The sequence below is a fragment of the Chrysochloris asiatica genome, unplaced genomic scaffold (genome assembly GCF_000296735.1).
Source record: "Chrysochloris asiatica unplaced genomic scaffold, ChrAsi1.0 scaffold00028, whole genome shotgun sequence".
Classification (NCBI taxonomy): Eukaryota; Metazoa; Chordata; class Mammalia; order Afrosoricida; family Chrysochloridae; genus Chrysochloris; species Chrysochloris asiatica.
Window position 1 is genome coordinate 24,938,483 of NW_006408546.1, and position 21,444 is coordinate 24,959,926.

The window sequence follows — 21,444 nt, forward strand, 5'->3', positions numbered from 1 at the left end:
ACCATGCTTATAAAGCCAGTCTTTTTGAGTGATTCAGTGACTTATTCTATTAAATATCCCATCATCTTAGCAACAATTTAGGAAAACAGGTCAATTAGTATCATTCATGTAAACTACCAAGAATACTGAAGTTTTCATTGAAGTTCTTCAACTGCCCAGAAACTTTGCCATCCTGGAGATAGAAAAGCTGTGCCTAGGATAGGAAATCATTTTCATAGTTGAATTGTTCAAAATGCACACAATGGCCCCATGAATTTTATGTGTTTTTTTTTTCCCAGTGAATACTTAAAAATCAATTTATTTTTATTTTGATGTGTACCGGGGGTATAGTGTTTGTTACGATGAAAAAGCAATTTTAATTTAGTAGGAAATGGATTTTCTTTATCACAGAGAAATAGAGACGAAATGAGAGTGGCACCAAATAAAATTCTCATTTCTTGATCCCAGGGGTTGAGGTGAGGAGATGGAACTGGCAGAAGGACAAGTTTAGATTTTGGTAATTTTGTTTGAATTTTTCCTTAGAGCTCTGACTATCGAGAAAAGCTCTTGGTAAGCAACACAAACAACCTCATTGTGGCTGTCTTGTTGAACTAGGTCTTCAGAAACAACAGAATAGAGTGAATTGGAGTCAAAGGGCCAGATTTGGGTCTAGTGATTCCACTCCCTGCGTGTGTGCCATCAGGCAATTGTTTCTTCCTCTCTGCGCATCAGATTCCCCATTCTTAAAATGGGTTCTAATATCACTTCAATCCATGGTTCTTAAATTAAGGGTGTGAAAATAACTTACATTTTTCCAGAGCATATTAACCAAGATTGTAAAATTATAATTCATTATAAAATATAGTATCTATGGGAAAATCTTGTTGCAGTCAATGGTTCAGTGTTGGATCCATTCATTCAAACAGCAAAACTGTATAGGGCTATTTGCTGGCATTTCATGTGCCATTGCAATTAAGTCATATGCTGTTTTCTCACTGTAGTGATTTCATAGTTTGTGTGTGTCTGTGTGTTTGTGTGTCTGTTGTGTAAGAAGAGAGAACAAAAGTAAGAGAGAGGAGCGAAGCAAATCTCATCAGAACAGCCCCCTTATTCATATTCCCATTTTCCCAACTCAGTGAGATCCTATAATCAAGACACACTGACCTGAATTCTCAGTACCATGGAGTCTTTATGTGCATTCAATTGAAATGTGGCATTTCTGTCAGGTATGGCTCTAGACAACAAGCTATAGATCAGGATTCATGGTACCTACAGCTTTGTCATCAATCAAAAGCACAGAGATGTTGTTATTAGGTGCCTTCAAGTCAGTGCTGACTCTTAGTGACCTGATGCACAACACAGTGAAACACTGCCCAGTCCTGTGCCATCTCACAATGGTGGTTACTTTTGAGCCCATTGCTGCTGCCACTGTGTCAGTCCATCTCATTGAAGACCTTCCTCCTTTTCATTGACCCTCCAATTACCCAAGCATGATGTCCTTTGCATGGACTGCTCACCCCTGACAACATGTCTGAAGTATGAGAGACAAAGTCTTGCCACGCTGGTTTCTAAGAAGCATTTGGATTCCTTTAATATTTTCACATCAAATTACATTTGTCGCAGCAATCTCAAAATCTTAATTATGCTCATTATTATTTAGAAATTATGCTTACTATTAAGCCTGGTTATTTCATCGCAGTATTGAGACTTTACTAGAGAAGCTGCATTGTTATTGTTGTTAAGTGGTGTTGAGTCTATTCTGACTCATAGCAACCGTATATAGAGTTTCCAAGGAGCAATTGGTGAGTTTGAACTGCCAACATTGTGGTTCAAACCAAATTTTCAGTCCAGTGTTTTATCCCACAGCACCACACCAGGACGCCAAGAAGCTGCACAAGCATATATATAAATGTCTCCATTTTTATGTATTTTGAGAATATCTTAAATATTAAATACTCTAGTATTTGATAATATTTTTGTTTTAAATATTTTAACTATTTGGATGAATATTTAAACTATTTGGATGAATATTTAATTTTAATATTTTATTTTAATATTCAATACTTAATATTTCAACATATTTGGCTTCTTTGTAATGCTTTGTATTTTATCTTATGCATTTAAAGAAATTATTCTGAGAAAGAGTTCACAGGTCTCACTAGATTAGCAAAGAGGTTCATGACACCAAAAAAACTTAAGAATTCCTGCATGAGATTAAACCTTAGAGAGTAATAAGTTTGACACTCATTTATATGTGGCTCTGTGGATTTGACAGTGATGCAAAGCCTCCACAGGAGAGTACAGGATCTATATTTGTTTTTAATCATCAAAGTTTTTTGGCCATCTATGTTGTTAAATGCCGTCAAGTTGGTTCCGACCCATAGTGACCTTGTATAGGGTTTCCAAGTTGGTTCAAGCTGGTGAGCTTGAACCTCCAACCTTACAGTTCAAACGACTTTGCAGCCTGGTACATTATCCCACAGCACCACACTAGGACTCCATTTGTAGGTACTAAATATAGGTTGAATGAACATATGCAAAAATAGGAAGAGATCATTTTTTATGTAGGGATATACTTCTTTATATAACTTGATGATATTTAGCTGCAATCTGCAGTTTTGGAGAATTCTATGGGTGAGTTATTGGATGATGCACACAGCATCAAAAGAAAATGGAAAGAATACGTAATCACTGTACAAAAAAAGTGGTAGATGTTCAACCATTTCAAGAGGTAGCATATGATCAAGAATACATGGTACTGTAGCAAGAAATCCAAGTAGCACTGAAGGCATTGGTGAAAAACAAGACTCCAACACACTAATTGAAGTCTTTCAACAAACTGATGCAGGACTGGAAGCACTCACGCATCTATGCAAAGAAATTTGGAAGACAGCTGCCTGGCTAACTAGTTTGAAGAGATCTATATTTTCACCTATCTATGTGGAAATCTTCAAAAAGTATCATAATTATTTTACATGCAAGTAAAATTTTGCAACAGTGCATCTTAAGGAAACTACTAGAGGTTCAAACTGGATTCACAAGAGACTATAAAAACAGGGATGTCATTTCTGACATAAGATGGATCTTGACTGAAAGCAGAGAATGTTAGAAAGTTGTTAACTTGTGCTGTATTGCATATTCAAAGATTTCCCACTGTGTGGACCATGACACATTATGGATAATATTATGAAGTATGTATATTTCATCACTTAATTGTGTTTATGAAGAACCTGTGCATAAACTAAGAGGCAGCTGTTAAAACAGAACCAACTCAATGACACTTGTTAGCAACAACAACAATTAGGCAGAAAGGAGCTATGGTGGTTATAAGTCGGGCTGCAAATCTCATGGCCAGTAGTTTGAAACTACCAGTGGTTCCACAGGAAACAGATGAGACTTTCTGCTCCCATAAAGATTTACAGCCTTGGATACAGGGTCACTATGAGTTGGAACCGACTCCATGGCACATAACCACACCTCCACCCTTTCTATATAGTGTCATTTTGAGTCAACAGTGGAACTTAACAACAACAATCGCAATGAATCTCTGCAGCTGAGGAGGAGTAGATGAAAAAAATTAACCAATATCGATCTAGACGAAGGCAAGAAAAACTACCTTTGGTGGGAACAAAGTCCACAATACACATCTTTTCTGTGACACATTATTGTTAATAATGTGTTGCCATCAAGTTAACCTTGACTCATAGTGACCCTTCTACAACAGAACAAAGCATTCCTCAGTCCTGCAGCATCCTCATAGTTGCAGGTGTACTAGAGGCCATTGTGGTTGCTGTGTATTTTAAGTAGCTTCCAACCTCCAGGTATGTCTTCAGCACTGTAAAGTACAGTGATTTATTGTGATCTGGAAGATTTCCATTACCTGATTCTTGAAAGAATATCACCAGGCATTTTGCTCTAGCCTGTCTTAGTCTTGAGGTTCCCCTGAAATCTGGGCCCAATGGGTGACCCTGATGGTATCTGAAATATTGATGGTAATGCTTCCAGCATCAAAACAGCCCACAAATCACTATAGTATGACAAACTGACAGATGGATGGTGACTGAGGGCACATATTTGCAGAAAAACATTTGTCTTTGGAAAAAAGAATGGTGGCAGTGGGGGCGGGGTGGGTGGTGGTGGTGGTGGTGGTGACTTGAAGTAATTGGTATTTTAAATACCATCAAGGTCACCCATGGTGGACAGGTTTTCGATGAGCTTCCAAATGAAGACAGCTAGGAAGAAGGAGCGACGAACTACTTCCAAATATTTAGTCACTGAAAACCTTATGGACAGCAGAGAAACAGTGCCAGATATAGTGCTGGAAAATGAGCCCCTCAGGTTGGAAGGCACTCAGAATTCGACTGGGGAGGAGCTGCCTCCTCAAAGTAGAAAAGAAGAAGACCCCCAGCGAGATGGATTGGCCAAGTGGCAGTATCAATGGGCTCAAGCAGGGCAACAATTGTGAGGTTGGCCCAGGATCGGGCAGTGTTTCATTCTGTTGTGCATAGGGTCACTAAACTCGATGGCACGTAACAACAACAACAACAACAACAACATTGATTAACAAGGAGTCCTGGGGTGGCACTGTAGGATAAGCACTGGACCACAAGGTCAGTTTAAACCACAAGGTTCAAACTCACCAGCTGCTCCTTGGAAACCCTATACAGGGTTGCTATGAGTCAGAACTGACTCAACGCCACTTAACAACAATTTATTAACAGACTTGCTTTAACATCTCTCTAGAGTGTTGTATGGAATTTAGAATGATAATTTATGCAAGAACAGGATGGGGCATGATAAGCTTCCTACTCTTCTGAATACTCCATCCCTCTCAGAATCACAAGACACACTGTGAATCATGCTTTACACATTGGGAAGGAAAGGGCACAGAAGGAATATCACAATAGAATAGTTCTTTTCTGGTTGATCATATTTTGTTCTTCATATTTGTTGAGAAGCCATCTCTCTGATTATCATCTGCAGAGTTGAAAAAGAAAGAACTGAAAGTCAGAATGTTTCTCTCTGTAATTACTTGGAGATTCACTTTCTTTCACTGAAAGGAGAGATGCTATCTCAGTGGTAACAATTCACTCTTCTCTGAGCAGTTGTCCCTTGTGTCTAGGCTGTTAGCATCAGGGACATCTCACACATAATTAGCCTTCCATTGATTTCCTGAAATTTTAGCTCTTGGAATAGAATTCTTTATGAAGATGCAATTGTAGTTAATTTGACTGCTCCTGTTGCATAGTAAAAAAAAAGTTATTTCAAAAGAAATTATTTTTTTTACTATAAGTTACCATTCTCTAAGGTAGGCTTTTAGTCAAGGTGGAATTTCTTCCAGATTTGTGCTTTGAGGTTTCTTGCAGTAAATCAGGGTATTGTACCATCAAGACCTGTATTGGTAACCTTTTGAGCCAATTAGGTGAGTTCCATAGTGTTGTTGAAATATTGGGCATGTGACTGTGCTAAGCTTTTTAAAGCTTATTAAGCAAAGCACCTAAAAAGAGGGAAAATCTTGTAAATGCACTGCACTTAAAGAAAGAGGACATAGACTATCAACCATCAGATTTCCTGGTAGTTTTGAACTGATGACCCTGAGCTTAGCAGCCTGATTCGTAACCATTTCCCTTTATGCTTATTAGAAAAGTGATGACCTATCGGAGCCACCATTGAATATTACACCACAGCTCAGTTATTTGTCTTGTGAAGAGATTTATCTTTTCTCAATTGGTAAAGTGCAGCTGAGTGTATGCATGGTCAGTGTAAACCTTTACTAATTTAATAATAATAATAGGAAGAAGATACCAATCCATTTGTCAAGTCAGCACAGGCTGGAGGCTTCCTCTTGAAACCCAAGGAAAGAAGGTTATCCATGTGGCATGTCACATATTAGATTGTTTTTCTAAGTCTCCCACCTAATCATTTCTACAATATTGTGATATGTGTTAAAATGGTCAAGACTTCTTGTTGTTGTTGTTAAGTTGGCTCAGGCTGATGGAGAGCTTTTGTGTAATGGAACAAAGCATAACCCAATAATTTCATGATCACCGTGTGTTGTATGGAGGATGAGTTTTAGCCATCCTGGCTTCTAAGGAATATTCTGGCTTGTGCTTCTTCTAACACAGATCTGTTTGTTCACAGTCTGTGGTACTTTCAGTATTCATCTTCAACACCTTAAGGCAAATGCATCAATTCCTTTATGGTCTTCCTTATTTATTGTCCAACTATCATATGCATGTTATTGTCGTTATTGTTAAGCTCTGTTGAGGCAGTTCTGAGTCATTGTATAGCAACTCCTAACAGCATCTAGTGAGTTTGAACTGCTGATCGTGTGGTTAAAACTGAATTTTTTGGTCCAGTGCTTATCATACAGCGCCATACCAGGACTCCATCACATGCATATAGTTGCTGTTGTTAAGTGCCTTTGAGTTGGTTCCGACACATTGTGACCATGTATAGGGTTTCCAAAGAGAGGCTGGTGAGTTTGAACCACGGACCTTGTGATTCAAACCAACTTTATGAATGAACGCTTATCCTACAGCACCATACCAGGACTCCATCAAGTGCATATCAGGCAATTGAAAATATCATGGCTTGGGTCAGGTGCACCTTAGTTTCCCAGATGATATTTTTGCTCTTGGACACTTTAAAAAGGTCTCTTGAAATATATTTGCAAAATCAAATATGTCATTTATTTTCTTGACTGCTGATTCCATGAGTGTTGAGTATGGATCCAGGCAAATATATATCTATATGAGAGGGATTTAAAGAGTCAGTGGAAACATTTCTATTATCTTTTAATTCTATTTTCCCATGAACTTTCTGAAGCCTCCTCATGTTGCAGATTTACATTCTTGATTAAGATGTGACAATGAAACAAATAAAAATAAACTAGGAGGTAATATCACTGTAAAGCACTTTTTCGTAAGTGAGAAATATTTGTTTTCTTCATGATCAAGGGTATAATAAAATAAACATAAATAATAATAGACTATTCTGGTAAAACAAAACATCTTTGTTATCAAGCAAGATTACACAGAGGGTAAAAACAAAACAAATGAATACTATATCTTTTCATATTGGAGTTGAAGACATTAATTGGTAAACAAGAAAAAAAAGCTCATAAAAACTGAGCAAACTTGGATAAGGTATTACCACATTTTGTAGCTTTTCAGATAGAAGTATTATAAACCAAGGTGAATAAATTTCACTTTCCAAGTTGTGTTCTTTATCAAATTCTCTCATATTATGGAATAAATTGACACAACTTTAAAGACAGATCTTTGTGTCCACAGATTTGAGCTCATTTCACCCTATTGTTACAATGTTACTAATATTCAGTACTTTCATCTTTTACCATCTTCACATAAATTATTAGGCAAGCATTGTAAAAATGGATCAATTTCAATTTTCAACATGGTAAATATCGATGGTTAAAACCTACAAATAAAAACTCTTTGGAGACCCCAGTAAATTTCAAGAATGTTAAGAGTGAAATGAGTTTAAAGATTGTGAATAAGACAAGAACTAAACTAACAGCAACAACAACAATGAGCACACAAACACAAACCAACCCTGATTAGAACTGTTTTAGGACAAAATCACTTTTTTTTCCATGGAAAAAAACCCAAAAAACTAAGAAAAAACCATGAACAGCATGTACAGAATTACAGTTCTCTGATATACTCTTAACCACTTATATTCATTTAGCCAAAGCAAATACCTAGTATGAGATTTCACAGAAGAAATTAGGGGGTGGATGAAAAGGGATGGCCGGTCATATATCATCATTTCTGCATGTCTGTGGAGCTCATGAGCCACACTCACCAACTCCCTCCAGACCACTTGACCCTCAGCTTCTCAAAGTGACAAAAATGCTAGCCAAAGTGCTAGCTTTTAGTTAATTTAAGAAGCCAAAACGCATAAACCAGCAGTTCATTATTATGTCTTATCTAGAAGTGAACCGGAGATCCAAAACTATAGAGAAGAATCAACATTTTAACTTTGGAAGGAATGAAGTCAATCAAAGGGGTTTGATTCTAAGGAAAATAACTGCAGACATACATGAAAATGTGTATAATCTAGTAGAGAAATTGATGACACAGGGATCTGGGTGTAGGGGGATTGCTGGAACTATGTTTCTAAGTAGGAGTGAGTGGATGAGATTAACACCATAAGTGGAATGGTTGGCTGAAGACTTGTGGGTGAACAGTTCATTTATCCACATAATCAGGAGCAGAAGGCAAAGTGTATGAACACTGATATTGGAAAATGTACCTGAACTGTAGCAGATTTGTTGCTGTTGTTGTGTTGCTTCTGTTCTGTGGTATACAAAGCAAAACCATCTGTCAGTCCAGTATGAACATCAGCAGGGACTGTGTTAGAGTTTTGAGCGTCAGGAACAGTGTGTGATTCTGTCGTCTGAAGAATGGGAATTGGCAGGGCTAAAAATACAGTATGATTGAGGGGTAGCATCAACAGCCCACCTACTCTTTCTTTTTTCTTTTCTTAATTTTTTATTGTGAATCGAGTGAAGATCATCATCTTTCTCTCAACCAATCATGTATTTTATTTCATTGAAATGATTACAATCACTTCCCTGCACAATAGCTATCCTAATTCCTCTCTGTGACTTCCCTTTTGCATTTTAATTTTCACAAATCAAGAAAACAAAAATATTTGATGTACATATACAAAACAAAAAAAAATATACATTAATTTAAATGTCCAAAGGAAACATTTTACATGATAGCCTCCTGATCACAGGTACACTGCCTTTCTCAGTCCATGGGCCTAGAGTCCTCAGCTGCTCTATCTCTCTGTACCGTCACTTGTGCCAGCATCTCTACTGTTGGTGCTTTTCTAAGTAGGATTTCATGCTCCATTCATGCTCTTCTTTCTTGATGGTCCTGGGATCCTCTGTTCCTGAAATGAAAGATGAACTACTGTCTCCTTTTAATTATAATTACAATTGTGACCATTACAATTAATCCTGCTCACAATTGAATCATAAAATCCTGTGGTCATTATCTCCTATCCCCTTTCACCAGATCCATCTAGAAAAGAGGAAAACTATTCAGTGGAGATTCTACATTAATTCCTCCATTCTGAAACTAAGCACACTCAGGAAAGCTTATAAGCCAGCTACTTCATGCCTTTATAGTTCCCCATTTTTGATAGCCAATGTCCAAACTGTCTGTCCCTATCAACCAAGTGCACTTAGAAAACAAGTTTGATCCTTGATATGAAAAATTTGTTCATTCGGTTGGAATTTTGAGCAACTATATCCATAAGCAAAGCTCTAGTTCCTCAAATTGTAGCAATTTACAGTTGCTTACAGTAACAAGCATCTTTATCTTCATCTGGTCAAATTCTCATCAACTAGTCACCCAGGCTAGGTCAAATGGGTATTACCTGCAAGTTTGGGAGTTCACGCATGCCTCTCTGCACTTCAGACCAGTTGAGCACTTTGCTCTCAGCTCTAGGCCTCAGTGGCTAGGTCAATGCACCTGTGCTCAGGAGTGCATGCAGCTTTCTAAACTCCAGACCAGCCAGCCCTTCCTCTTCTCTCTCTCATCTCAGGGTCTTCATTGCTGCACTTCCACTCACAAGTAGACCACCAGTGAGCATTCTAGATTGCTTGTGGCTTCCCTTAGACTTCTGTCTTACTAGGGCCAGGGGTGGTGCCTGATGATCTGACTTTTCTTGCCTGGATGCCTCCAAACCAAACAGGTTTCTTGATATTCTAACAACTAAATTCATTTGTGTATGTGTGTGTGTTTTCGCTAGTCTTTCTTTCAGTAAGAATCATCTGTTCTTCCAGCCATTCAAGGTTGGTCTGCATGTCTTTTCAAGTGAGGATGTCCCACCTCAGAAGGGTCTACATGGGGTTCAGAATTACACCTAAGGTCCCCTTCCCCTACTTTACAAAGGCTTAACAAGAGCCAAATTCAAATTCTCCTTTTAGCTAATACAATCAATTATAGACTGAAGATGTAGTGGTGAATTTCGCATGAAATCAGCTTTGAGACTACAATTTGAGAATCACTCCCTTAAATAAGGAAATATTTTTTTTTTTTAAAAAGGGACATAGGAATTAATTATGTTCTGGGTATAGTTAGCTCATATACAATTGAGATACAACATCCTATTGTGGCACTATAGGATAAGCACTGGACTGCTAATCATGAGGTTGGTAGTTCAAACCCTCAAGCTTTTTCTCAGAAACCCTATATATATTGCTATGAATCAGCACTTAGCAACAACAATAGCATTCATAGCAAATCAGGATTAGAAGAAATACAACCAGAGGGCTCTTTAGAAGCAAGAACAGTAAGACTTTGGCTCATTTATTTTGGACAGGTAGTCAGGAAAGACCAATTTCGAGAAGAGGACATCATGTTTCAACAAACAGAGAGTCAGAAAAACAAAAACAAGGGAGGTCTTCATTGAGATGGATTAACCCAGTAGTCACAACCATGAACTCAAACATCAAAGATAATGGAGATGACACAGGACTGGGTAACATTGAATTCTGTTCTGTGTGGATTCGCCATGAGTCAGCACCTACTCAATACCAACCAACAACATCATCAACATTCTTACCAAATAATTCCCTAGCCCTTCAATTCCTGGTGAGCGTCTTCTCACTTAAATAAAATATCATCAACTGTGGCCTTTATAAGCTTGGTATTTTATGTGTTAACTTCTTTTTCTAAAAAAAACTTTTTGGAATGAGTGGTGTTTATTTTATTGCATGTGTGACTTTTGGGATGGTTTTTGGTTAACTGCCTTGGACTAGAAGTAGCTTGAATTGTTAGTTGCCAAATTTTTATCCCCAGTGGTCTCAGTTGTTTGTGGGAATTATTTCTGGCAAAATGGGCAAAGCCAATCAGGTACTCAGAAATTGTATCTTGAAAAAAGAATTGTCCATGTTATTGATGTTTCTTAAAGTAATTTGGACTCCCCCACTTCACCATAAAATGTAATAACAACCCATTACCAGGAAGTTCCAACATCCTTGCTGACATTGATTTCAGTCTAGTGAAGAAGAGTAATTATTCTGTAGATGAAACAATCAGATAGTGTTTTTAAATCTCTGCAAGACAATTACACTTAAGTTTTCATTTATACTAAGCTATGATTCTAGGGCCATGAAATCACTGCTTACAATTAAATTCTATTTGGGGACATTTTTAGTGGGCAATTGGCCTAACAAAAAGAGGTATAGTAGAAAAGTTGCAAGTCAGCTTTCACAAGGCAATAAAATGGATTAATGATGGATTCAAACATAAGAACAATCGTGAGAGTGTGCAGAACTAGACAATGTTTTGTTCTGTTGTTCTCTGAGTTAGAGCTGACTAGACGGTACCTAACAACAGTACAATGGACTAGGTCCAAGGTATGTCCAGAAGAATCTGGTAAGGATTCTGTTTCCTAATGTCATGATTTAGCCCATTATGGTTAACATATTCTTCTGTCACACATTGTGACACATCAATGCTCATGGAAGCAGGAGTCATGAAATCAAGGGACATACTGTATTAGGCAAATCTGCTGCAAAAAACTCTTTATTAGTTTGAGGACTAAGGTGTGCCTGACTCAAGCCATAGTATTTTTTTTTTTTTTAAGTTTTTTCTTACGAATTGTGTGAAAGTTTACAGAAAAGATCATCAGTTTTACATTTAACAAATCACACACTTTGTTTCATCTCAATGAAAGCAATCCCCTCCATGTCACACGAGTGATCCCGCTTCCTCCCTGAGCTTTCTATTTCCATTCCACCCACCTTCCCATCCATTCTTATCTTTGTCCTTAGGTAGATGTTGCCCTTTTGCTTTTGATTTATAATTCCATGGTGAGCATGCCTTACTAGTGTTGTTCCCTCACTCCATACATGTATCTTCTTTTTGGCTGAAACTTGTTTCCAGGCATGAAGGATAGTCGATGGCCTTAGTCTCAGTTTCCTCCATCTTTCTTTCTCACCAGTAAGCCTGGGCATTTTTTTTTTTCTTTTAGATAAAGTTGAGTTTTGTTCCCCATTTTCTTCCACTGTATCTGATAACTTCTAATGTAATCCCTTTCAGAGCAGTTGGTAATGGTATCCATCACCATCTAGTTCTTTTGGTGTCAGGGTTGTGGAGACTGACGTTCACGTGTTCCATTACTCCATTGGACTAATTGATTCCAAGCATCCTCAATTCTCATCATTCTTCTTTCTTATGCATTTTAGATGAAGTATTAAGATCCCAGTTACTACTCACCAAAGTAGGATGTAGAACATTGTTCTTGTAGACTATGTTATGCCAATTGATCCTGGTGTCCCCTGAAACTATGATCCTGAGCCCACAGGCCCAGCAAATGTTGTCTTGAAATGTTTAATAATATCTAAGATGTTTTCATCATTTTCCCCACTGTATGCTCTACCACATCCATAGTTGTGTTTGCAGGAAAGGTAAATACCCATGTACAAATATACTCTCTTTCAAACTCATATGTTTTCACAAACATATATGTTTCCACAAACTCCATTTCTAGGACTCCTGATGTGGCACTGTGGAATAAGGCATTGGACTGCAAGGTCAGTTTGAACTGCAAGGATGGAGACTCAAACTCACCAGCCACACCTCTGAAACCCTATACAGGGTCACTATGAGTTGGATTAGACTCCACAGCACTTAAAAACAACAACTTCAGCTCATCCTGACATACTCATTCAGCCTGTGTCTTTATACTTGGAGAGCACTGTTGTTCCAAAGTTGTATATTTAATTACTACTTACTTCTATTTCTTTTATTGCCTCACATGCATGAGAAAGTTGGACAATGAATAATGAAGACCATTGAAGAATTGATGCATTTGAATTATGGTGTTGGAGAAAATTATTGAAAGTAATGTGGACTGCCAGAAGAACAAACAAATCTGTCTTGGTAGAAGTATAGCTTGAGTGTGTCTTAGAAGCGAGATGGATAGATTTCACCTCTCATACTTCGACATATTATCAGGAGGGACTAAGTCCTGGAGAAGGGTATCATGCTTGGAAAAGTGGAGGCAGAGTGTAAAAGAGGAAGATCCCCAACCATATGGACTGACACAGTGGTAGCAACAAAGGACTCAAACATAACAATTGTGGGGACGGTGCAGGACCAGACAATGTTTCTTTCTGTTGTGCGTAGGGCTGCTAATAGTGGAACAAACTTGATTGCATCTGACTAAAAGATTCCATTGTCTCTCTAGAAATCTAAATTTTAGTCATTCACAGCCTCCAGATACTAGAGATGAATGTATTTATTTTGTTTGTTTGCTTTGGTTTATTCTGTAGTTATTATACTCTATAGTGAAGAGTGTATAATCAACAAGACATGGTCACTTTCAACTATCTAAAAAGCAAACAGTAGTAAAAAATAGATTTCATATAGAATAATGAGTTTAAGTCCTCTAAAATCCATGTGGCACTGTGGGATAAAGCACTGGACCAAAAGGCCAGGTTGAACCTCTAGGTTGGTGGTTCATACTCTCCAGCTGCTCCTTGTAAACCCTATACAGGGTCTCTATGAGTCCAAAGTGACTTGACAGCACTTAACAACAACAAAACAAATAAATTAGCCAATGGAATACTGTCTACTCTCAAACATTTAGATAGCATTGGGATGCAAAGTTATCTTATTTATAGAATATGCAAAGAGGACTAGAGTTTTTTTCTCATTGATCATATTCAATTGGATTCAGTAAAAATATATGAGTATCCCAATCCATAAATTTTGGAGCCAATTTCTCATCTACTAAATAGAGATGCTAATAATTTCCTTGGATTGTTGTGAGGATTAAATTAATGAATCCACATAAATTCTTTGCAACAGTGCTGGGTCAATAGTGAGTACTAGGAATCACTACTTAGTTGTCTTGCAGTGTGATCCAGTCTAGTTGTCATTAAGCCTAATCCAACTTATGGTGGCCCTATGTGTGTTAGACTAAAATTGAGCTCCATAGGGTTTTTTTTTGTTTTTCCTTTTAAAAAATTTATTGTGAATTGAGTGAAGATTTACAGAGCGGATCATCAGTTCCACATTCAACAAAGCATACACTTTGTGTCATTGAAATCATTGCAGTCTCTTCCATGTACCATCAGTTAACAGTTGTTGTTGTTGTTAGGTGCCATCAAGTTGGTATCGACCCATAGCGACCTTATGCACAGCAAAACGAAACACTGCCCGATCCTGGGCCAACCTCACTACTGTTGCCACGCTTGAGTCCATTGATAATGCCATTTATTTACTTTTATTTACTTTTTTTTTTAATGTTGTGAATTATGTGATAGTTTACATGGGAGAACATTAGCTTTACATTCATCCTATCACATATTGTTTCATTGCCATGGTTACAAAACCCTTCATGCATCATCAACCAACCAAAGGGTATACCCTGCAAGCCTGCTCCCCAGTCATCAGCACACAGCCCCTTTCCCTCTCTGGGTCTAGAGTCCCCAGCTGCTCCATCTCTCCACATCATCATCTCTGCCTCCATCTCAGGCATCACTGTTTCTTTGGGTAGGGTTCCACTCTCCAGTTTTCTCCCTTAATGGTCCCAGGGACCTCCACTCCTAGACTGAAAAGTTAATCACTTCACCTCCTTTTGCTATAAAACTTCTACCTGTACATTTCCAACCTTCACAATCAGTCCTGATAACAATTATTCACTATTGTATCATAAGAGACCTATCGCATCTCCTTTCATCAGCCCTGCCTAGACAGATTGGATACTACTCAGTGGAGATTCTACCTTGCTCCATGCCCTCTGGATCTAGGTTCCCTCTTGAACACTCATAAGCCAGTCACTTCTTGCCTCTGTAACTCTCCCCACCCCCCATTCTGGGTAGCCAATGTCCAAGTTGCCCATCCCTGTCCACTCTGTTTGTGGAGGGGTTGGGAATGATCCTCGCTGTGAAGATATGTTCCCTCTTTTGGAGCTCCATAGGGTTTTAAGTGGCTGATTTTCTAGAAGTAGAAGTCAATGCTTTTCATTGTACCCTCTATTTAGATCTGTACTCTTCTGAAGGGATGTTTCCATCACTTGAAACTTTCTTTCCCTGAAGAATTCTGCACTCTTCAATTTTATACAACATCAAAATGAGCATTTTGGCACCTTCAAGGGACACAAAGTATATTCCTTCTCAGTGTTCTTTGTGTTTTGACAACAAAAAGAAATTTGAAGGGGCAGGATCAGGGCTGTAAGTTGGATGAGGTAAGGTTTCCCAATTAACTTTTTAGAGAACAGCTCTTGGGAACCTTGAAAACTAAACAGGTGAATTGTTGTGATGGAAGAAAAAAAAAATCCTAAGTCACAACTTTCCTGGCCTTTTTCTCACCAATACAGTTTTCCATTTTCTTAATACTGCTTTATAGTGAGCCTTCATGATTGTCCTGTATCCTTCAAGAAAATCTATCAAGATTGCCCTTTTGGAAGCCCCCAAAATAGTTCCTGGAATCTTCTGAGCTAACCTCTCTACCATGAGTTAAACTGGCGAGCCGATGTCCTTGGAAGCCGCTGTCTTAATTAGACCTTTTTTAAGAAGGCATACTAATGACACAAATACAAGCATATTACTGACAGAACTTGTCTGCAGCCATCCGCTTCCTGCAGAGACATGTGTAGGCATGTTTTGTTTGGAATAAACCTATATATGCATAAATTGAATCTTAATAGCAATACTTTTTTTTCACTTAACATTATGTACACATTTTAAAAAATACATAAACCACATGAAGAATATTCTAGCTTTTGTTATCCTTAACCTCTCATCTTGTTTTTGTTCGTAAGTACTGTTGAGGGTTTCTGAGGACTGATAGGTGGATTTGAACCGCCAGCCTTACATTTAGCAGTTCCGTGCTTATCCTATAGTGCCACACCAGGACTCCTAACCTCTCTTAGATTTAATTTATTAGCTGCATAGTTTTTCTAGATGCTTTCTTAATGCTTTCTAAAAGTCTTGGATTGTAACTGTATATCTGAGGTTTTAATGAAAAATGCAGTATTGTGGTATGGTTGGAGGATAGCTTAGCAGTAAGAATGCAGAATCTAGAGACAGACATCAAACATTCTGATACAGGTTTAGAACTCTTGGGTCTCATGCCATTAGTTAGACAACCTCCTTTAGCATCTCTGTATCCCCATGTCCTTGTCTGTAAAATGAAGTTGGCTGCAATAGTAGCTGCCTCCTTGAGTTCATTTTCAGAATTAAATTATGATCATATTGGTAAAACACTTAAAACCACATGGACAGCTCTTGAACCCCTGCACTTCAGTGCCAGGCCAGGACAAGGGGAGCCATGTGATGGGCCTTACCACCATGCTGTCTCCCTCCAGCTTTCTGGAAGGAAGCAGAGGGGTGAGGCTTGGCCACACTACGTGGCATCCCCTTCCAGGGTGGGCACAGGAGCTTGCCCAGTTGCCTAAGGAGAACTTTTCATCAAAAGCCCTTGTCGGTTTAAAAGAAGGCCGCTTATCTAACACATGGAATGAGAAGTATAGTTCTTTCCAGAAAACACCTGTTTGGAAAGGCAGGAACACAAGCTCTGCTATGCAAATGCCTTTCAGAAATCCAAAAGGAAGTCAACTCTTTTCTGATGAAGATGACAGACAAATAAATCCAAGATCACCTAAAAGACATCAGAGGATTGCAGTGGTTCCACAGAAATGGGCAGCAACAATGTCAACATCGGATAAGTAAGGGTCATAGGAGACTGGTGTTTGATTGTCTACCTACTCAAGGAGTCCTGGTATGGCTTTGTGGGTTAATGCACTAGACTGCAAAGTCAGTTTGACTTCAAGGCTGGCAGTTCAAACTCATCAGCTACTCCTTTTCCTTGGAAACCCTATATAGGGTTGCTATAGGTTGAAACCAATTCAATGACCCTTAACAACAACAAAACAACCTACTCAAGTTTCCCGAGGCACATAAACCATGCACATATAAATGGTTCTATTCAAATAGAGATAAACCATTCTTGGAAGGCGAGAATAACTTCTATGTATGTTTAAAAGAATCTTTTCCTAACTTGAAGATAAGAAAGTTAACGAGAGTAGAATGGGAAAAAATTAAGAAGGGAGATCAATGTTAAAACAGAAATGGCAGAAAATAAGGCTCTTACACCAAGGAAAGTAACAGATGCGTCACACAAAGATACCCCGGTGAAATTCCTTTGCCTCTGGTTATTGAAACCAAAATTCAGCACACTTATGTAGTGCTCTTGATTGTCTGTTCATTAGACAAATAAATTTTGTATGTTCTTTTACTGCTACTTACAGAGTAACTTTTCATAGGACAGGATTTGGAACCCATACCATCCCTGATTATGAAGTTTTTAGTGAAGAACCTCATGAGACCATGCCACTTGCTGCCTTTGGACAAAAACAGTGGCCTTCTCAACTGTGCTTTCTTGACTCTGCAAAGGCTTTCTATTGTGTGGATCCTGACAAGCTATGAACAACACTGCGAAGTATGAGTGTTCTGGAACACTTAATTGTGCTCATGAGGAATCTGTGCCTGGACCAAGAGGCAGTTGTTCAAACAGAACATAGCAACACTGAATGATTTAAAATTAAGAAGGTGTACCACAGGATTGTATTCTTTTACCATACTTATTCAACCTGTATGCTGAGCAAATAATCCGAGAAGCTGGGTTCTATGAAGAAAAACATGGCATCAGGATTGGAGGAAGACTCATTAACAACCTGCGATATGCAGATAATACAACCTTGCTTGCTGAAAGTAAAGAGGACTTAAAATATTTACTGATGAAGATCAAAGAGTACAGCCATTGATATGGATTGCATCTCAATGCAAAGAAAACAAAAATCCTCACCACTGGACCAATAAACAACATTCTTATCAATGGAGAAAAGATTGAAGTTGTCAAGGACTTCATTCTTCTTGGATCAAACATCAACACTCATGGAAGCAGCAGTCAAGAAATTAAACGACATATTGCATTAGGCAAACCTGCTGCGCAAGACATTTTTAAAGTGTGAAGAGCAAAGATGTCAGCTTGAAAATGCCATGGGCTGCCAAAAGAATAAATATCTGTGTTGGAAGAAGTGCAACCAGAGTGCTGATTGGAGGTCAGGATGGCCAAACTTCGTCTCTCATACTTCAGACATATTGTCAGGAGGGACCAGTCACTGGAGAAGGATATCATGTTTGGTAAGCTGAAGGGTCACAGCCAAAGAGGAAGACCCAACGAGATGGATTGGTAAAGTGGCAGCATCATTGGGTTCAAGCGTGGCAGCAATTGTGAGGTTGGCCCAGGACAGGACAGTTTCATTCTGTTGTGCATAGGGTAACTATGAGTCGGTACCAACTCGATGACATGCAACAACAACAACATCGTGGTTGCATTATACGCCTTCTCTCCAGTCACCTATTACTGATAATGGTCCTTCATTAGGACAGTCACTTGGGAGAAATAAAATTTCTGGCTCAGACACTGAAATGCTAGGTGTTTTTCCAGTAGTCTTCCTTATGTAAATGACCAAAGTATCAAAAATTCTTATGATTAAAAAGGAACACATCAAGAAATTAAAAGAAATGGAGATAAAAGCAGAAAAATTGTGTGGTAGGTTTTCAACTGTTTTTGAACAAATGTTGAGCTCTTCATTAACACTCTATCAATGGAAGTTCAAGAACCTTCTGTACGTAAAAACGCTTTGCAGTGTTCTGTTATTTCTCTTGTACATTTAGAATGCTGAAAAATTTTAAAGTTAAATAAATAATATTACATTTATAACAGCAACAACATATGGACATTGATGTGCATTCTGTATGCCAGGCTGCAAGCTAAGATGTAAAAGATGGATTCCCTGTGTTTGAGGAGTAAATGGTAACTTAAAGCTTCTGACTGCTCTAAGAACCCAAGTAGATCTGGATTTGGAGTAAGCTGGAAGTTCAAAAGAGTCATGGAAAAAGTCATCTCTCTCACAGGAAGAAATCTGGACATATACTTGGAGAAGATTAGCGAGAGGAGACAGGCTGTTGTTGTTAAGTGCCCTTGAGTTGGTTTCAACTCAAAGCAATCCTGTATAGGGTTTCCAAGGAACCGCTGGTGGGTTTGAACCACCAACCTTGAGGTTCAAGCAGACCTTTCAGTCCAGTGCTTATCCTACAGTGACACACCAGGACTGCTTTAAAATATACAATTGTTAGAGGATGGACGGAGCCACGGTGGTACTGTAGGATAAGCAACGGACTGCTAACTACAGTGTCAGTGGTTCAAACCAAATTTGTGGGAGAAAAATGAGGCTATTTGCTTATGTAAATATTTATACTTTGGAAACACTATACAGGCTTGCTATGAATTGGAATCGATGCAATTCCAGTGGCAGTGGGTGTAGGCTTTTGGTTGGGTTACAGAAGGGAGACTCAGACTTCTCTGTGGGTAACACAGGGGCAGAAATGGGCTGAAGAATAGAAGAAGACATTTTGGACAAATGACTACTTGAGATTTGAAAAATGGCCACCCAGATTTGTTACTATCTGGGATGAGTTTGATTTCGAGTAGAGAAAGAAAAATAGTAAATCTATATATGGTTTTACTTAAATTCCATATGTGGAAAAGCTGTAAGTGATTGATAAGACATCTTAAAGGCAACTTCAGTAAAACTGTGAATTCCATTTAGTTTCTGGAGAAGACCAATTTGATTCAGAAAGATGCAGTGCTTATCTATAAGGAAGCAGAACTTTATTTATTTATTTATGTTTTTGAAATATGCAAAGGATCTTGAACTAATTACTCTTTCAGAGCAAATTAATGAGATGCTTTAATGAACAGATAATATGAACATATAATTATCAGCAACTTGAATATACAATTAGTCTTTCCAAGTCTTTTAAAGCATATTTATGCAATGCTAAGAGCTTAAAAACAATCTCCAAATATATTTACCATTTGAGTTAGTCTAGAAAATGCACTGCAGAGTAGAAGTTGGCCCAGTTTCTCTTTGAATGAATATGAGTTTGTAGTGAGTAGATGAGCTTTTTCTTGGTTAGAAAATCTATAGATAGAGTGTTTGAGTTATTTTCAAAAAAACTTAAAAAAAGTGTTTTTAATTACTGTCCTCAAACTGCTGTATAGGACTTTGCATCCGAAGTCCCAACCTTGTATATAATATAGTTGTGTATTAGTATTTCAACAAGATTCCATTGTAGCTGACAAAACATTTGTAGAGGCAGCTAGATGGTAACTAGGCTTTTGGTGAGCCCTGTAAACGGGACATTCTTCATCCCTGACACACAGAGAAGAAATGTAAGATAGCCACTTCTGTTATGGCAGGAAGGTATAGAAGAAAATGACTATATCTTTCTAATGTGTAGACAGAATTGTGATTTTGCATTTTCCCCCTATAAGTTATATTTACATCTGAACCTTAAAAGGAAGACCATCTCTCAACATTCCCCCCATATACACATGACCCCTAACTGGGAATCGGGACATTTGATATCTGGGCCTCAGTTTCTCTTTTAAGGTTCCTTTTAGATGAGTCTCAGGAGATGGTGAGATACACAGTATATAAGAATAAGACAGTATCAAGTCTCAGTTTCTGATATTAAGACCTCATATTTTGACATTTTGAAGGATTATCATTTAGTACCTAGTGTATGGCCCTTTGAGTTTACAAACTAAAGCCTGCGTTCCCACAAGGTTTTCTGGAATATGCAGATGACTTTTGGGAAAACAAAATAGAAGTGGAGAGAAAAGTGCCCCAAATACTAGACTTGTTGCTCTTTATTGTTTTGTTTTGTTTTTTCTGCTTGAGATCTTACCACTGTAGGATAAGCACTATCCACAAAGTTGGCAATTCAAACCTATCAGCCGCTACTCAGTAACCTTATGCAGGATTGGCTTTTAACGAATCCATATGAGTTGGAACCATCCATGTGACCGCACTTAACAAGAACAACAATACAGAGAAAGTGCTGGGTAAGAACTTAGGTGCTACTTGAATGATTGGTGGTTGTAACCCACCCGTGTCTCTACAGAAGCAGGACTTGGTGATCTGCTACAGAAACGATTTCAGCCTAGGAAACCCTAAGAGGGAGTTCTGCTCAGTCATGAAGGATCGCTATAAATCATAATCAACTTGAGAGAACACATGGCAAGTTTTATAATTTAATGACAGAATAACAACAACAATATATGTTGTTCTTCTTAAGTACCATGAAGTCAGTTCCGAATCATAGTTACCTTGGATAGGATTTCCAAAGTTGTAGTAAGGAGCAGAAAGCCTCATATTTCTCCTATGGAGCAGGCAGACGGCTGTTGGTGGGTTCACACTGCTGACATTTTGGTTAGCAATCCAGTGCTTTTATATATATATATATATATTGTTGTTGTTGTTAAGTGCCGTTGAGTCGGTTCCGACCCATAGTGACCCTGTACAGGGTTTCCGAGGGTGTAAATCTTTACGGGAGTA

General features: G+C 38.3%; 1 protein-coding gene and 1 pseudogene across 3 annotated transcripts in view; both read left to right on the top strand.

Annotated features, from left to right (window-relative positions):
• Nucleotides 1-21,444, top strand: part of GRM7 (glutamate receptor, metabotropic 7) — a 1,560,849-nt gene that overhangs the window by 1,286,625 nt on the left and 252,780 nt on the right. The window lies entirely within an intron of this gene.
• On the top strand, nucleotides 16,325-17,096 carry LOC102829284 (annotated as a pseudogene).